Below are 3,986 nucleotides of genomic sequence, written 5' to 3' on the forward strand. Positions count from 1 at the left end.
ATTACATTATTGAAACCTGCATTCCTATGTTCAAAATCTTGCTAAAATTAAAAAAAAAACTTAAAAACAAGTATTTAGTGAACATATTAACCAAGTGCAACGATTTCTTTTCTAGAAACAAACCAATCTGTGTTTCTAAAAAATATGAATGTAGTTTTTTTAGAATAAGAAAACATAAAAAGTAACTGAAACAGTCTTTCTTAACTGCATGACACTAAATAGTTTTTAGTTTTTCAAAAACTTATACTTTTTAAAACATACTTAGTTTTAAGATAAAGAATTTAGGTATTTTTCTCTACTAGGACAAAAGTTAAAAGTATATATACTAATAAGTAACATTGTTTTAATTTTTTATGACTAGTAAACTAAATGTATAGCTAAATTTTAAATTATTCAAAAATATTTCTTCTGTCCTGTTATAAACTAACTACTAAACAAACTATAACTTATGTTAAACAAATATTTTACCTTATGTTTAATCAATAATAGTTTAAAATGAGTAATAGTAAAAAAACAAATTTGATGAAACTACGACGTTTGAAAAAATTATTATAAAAGTTTGTAGTTCAGAAATATTGTGTAAATAATTTACCAATCAGTTGTTTCACATTAACTTTGACCAAACATGTTTAAGTCATGTAATTAACTTAAAGTTTAAAGAAAAATGTTTTGTGACTTATAAAAACAAACGTTTAACTGTTCTAAATTTATGCTGGAAGGCTGTATTCCACTTATTAAATGTAGAATTTTTTAACTTATAAAGTTGTAAGTTTTTATTAGTATAAAAATTTAAACAGCTGTTTATTGAACGAAAAAAAAAACGCTCAAATTAAATGGTTCAGGACCTAGAGACAAAAAAATATTTCTGTTATCGAGTCGTACACCACTATAATTTAGCTTAACGTCTTGTCCGGGACAAAAAAATTGTTGAAAGAAAATTAAAAAAAAACTTTTTAAACTAAACCAGCGGTTACAAACCTTTTATTCATGTTTTACCCCTTATTATAAGGTTATTACCAAAATTACCCCTTCTTAGAAATTAATTACCAAATTTAACCCCGATTTTCAAAACAGGGTTTAATTTTGAGGAAAATACTAAGTTATTTTAACTATAATCATTTTAAATATAAAAAATTGTAAAATTTAAATAAGTTCATTTAACTTTAAAAGTATTAGAGTTAAACACTAACTTATAAACTAAAAATACAATTAATAAACATTAATTAACATAACTTGTAATAATAAAAAATTATCCCCTAAAACAAGGGAATTTACCCTAGGTTAATAATCGCTGAACTAAACTTTTCTGTTTAGATTTTTTAGATTTTTAGATTGGTTTGAACAAGTAAATATATTACTCACATAATTTTATAAAAAAGTATTTATAAGTGTTTTAATATCAGCATTCAAACTTAAATAAGTTAACTTGTTTAGATTTATAGATAAATATCTTAAACAATAAAGTCAATTAAAAAATGATAAAAGTAATACCACATTTTTTAAATGCACTTTCTACTATTTAAGCTTTAAAAAAAGTTTTACATTTGCATGTATATTTAATAGTTTTGATGATTAAGGTAAGCATAATTGTCAACCAACTTTGGCACTCTAACAACTTTTGTCAGTTAAAAAGTATAAAAATAGTAAATAAAAGCTAACATGTTCAACAAAACTGTGGATTTAAGTTAAGGTTTTATATCACGTAAAGTAATATCTAGAAAGTTCCTAAAGTAAATATAGAGATAATAAACAGTTTGTCGATGTTAAATTTTTGAAATCTTATAAAATCAGTTTAGAACGAGACTTATTAAAAGTATCTATAAAAAACCTTAATAAATTCATGCTAAATCAACAAAAAAGTTTTACAAAAAGCATACGAAATATTAATCCTCTTCCTACCATGTACTTACAAATATATATATATATATATATATACCTGTAGTTAAAACAAAATTATCTTTAGCTTATAATTTAATTAACACAAATTTAAAAAGTTCATTATAAGATTTTATCTATTTTAATTCAGTAACCTGTAAAATACAATGATTATTTGGTTTTAATGCCATGATATTTTTCAAAACTTTATAACTTTTTCACAGCTATTTATAGTACTTTTTCAGCTTCCAGTAATCTAAATGGATCATTTTTTTGTTGGAATCGCCCACAGCAACTGCGTGAGATACTTCGAGGATCACGTTTATCCCATGCTCTCCTCATCTTTCCGCAATTTCCGAGTCGCCTACACCCGCGGCAAACACTGCGCCAGGGTCTACTTCGGACGGAACAGGAGGCACTCAAGTTTTGTGTACTACGACGGAATTTCAATAAGTGTCCCCACGGACCGCCGCGGAAATCGTTTTAAGGATCACAACATGACGTACTACACTCCGACCTGTATCGAGGGGGTTTTGGTGATCAATGACAGGTTGCAAAATTTTAGAGTGAATGTATTTTCATGGAGTTCTTTGGAAGATATGATTAATGATATCAATAGTTTGAATGAGGATTAGCTCTTTTTTTTAGGTCTGATTGAATATTTTTTGTTTGTCATACTTTTTTGTCGCTCTTTTGTTTTTGAGTGTTTTAGTTAACTTTATGATTGGAAGTATTTTATGTTAACAGTTTATGATAATCTATACTAATTTAAAATAATCAGTACTAAGTACAAGTGTTTAAATCCATAAATTATATACTTTTTTGAATTGAGATGAGATTAAGATTTTAATTACGACATTACTAAACTAAAATGTAAGAAGAAGACTTGTATATTATTTTAAGTTTAGTATTGTTGGCTTTTATTAAGGGTACATTATTTAAGCATGTTATCAAATGTATATATTTTTGCTAAAATTGTAAGACTTAGAAACAAGTCTGTAATGTATGTGTTAATCTCTAAATAGAACAATAAGTGATTCTAAACTAAATAAGTTTAGTTTTTTAGTGAAAATTCTAATTGAAACATAGTCGTTTTAAGTAGATAACATTGAATTATTATGCACTATAAGCTTTTTCAAAAGTTTGACATCATTTAAACTACTTTGTATACAAACTTTAATTCTAATAAAAATATTGCTTGATTTCTTTGGGTCAACAACGTTGACTTTCCCGTAAAAACTATTTTTCTAAACTTAGTATTGTTTTACTGAAAGAAAGTATCGATAAAAATAGAAAATAAATAAGTTCGTGAAAAAAATTTTAAAACACGTTAAACAGCAAATCAAAATCACATTATAAAGCTTTTTTCAATGCTTATTACATATTATTTAGCATTTTTTGCTGAATCACCTTAAACTACACAATAAAGCAAAGTATACATAAGGTTAATGCTTGATGAACAAACATAGTACAAAATACAGAGTCCTTTTGTCAATAGGTAAGATAGTTAACTTTACTTAATTCTTGTTTAAAATAAATTCGATTGACCAATCCTTTAGAATAAAAATATCTAGCAACAAAGAATTATGTTATAAAGGCTAAAAGGACTAAAATAGTGCGCTTTTAAAAAGATTGACAGCTATGAAACAAATACACTAAATTAACAATATATAAGGTTTATAAGGTTAATTCGACAAAAAAAAAATTGCTACAAGTTTTTTCGGTTCAAGGACCTGGATACAAAAATAAAAAGACCTCTCGGTCATCGAGTTGCATACCCAACTTTTATCAAAATTATAATAAGCTAAAAATAAAATAAAGTACTTTACAGTCAAAATTAAAACTCTAAAATAAAACAATAGCAAAATAAATTTGGTCTAACCCACCTTTCTGGAAGTCATAACTATCATGGGCCGTAAATTCATTAAATCAGTTTAATGATGTTTGTATACAAACGGAAACCTAAATAAAATTTAAACAGTAACATTATTTTAATCTGTTTTTTTTAATGAAAAACATGTAAACAGAGACAAAAAGAAACGATGCAAAATTTTATTTGTTGTCAAACTTCTAATTTAGGGCTTACAATGCTTTTTCATTGAGTCAACTTA

This window comes from Thalia democratica, chromosome 1 (assembly GCF_965202585.1).
Source record: "Thalia democratica chromosome 1, ktThaDemo2.hap1.1, whole genome shotgun sequence".
Classification (NCBI taxonomy): domain Eukaryota; kingdom Metazoa; phylum Chordata; class Thaliacea; order Salpida; family Salpidae; genus Thalia; species Thalia democratica.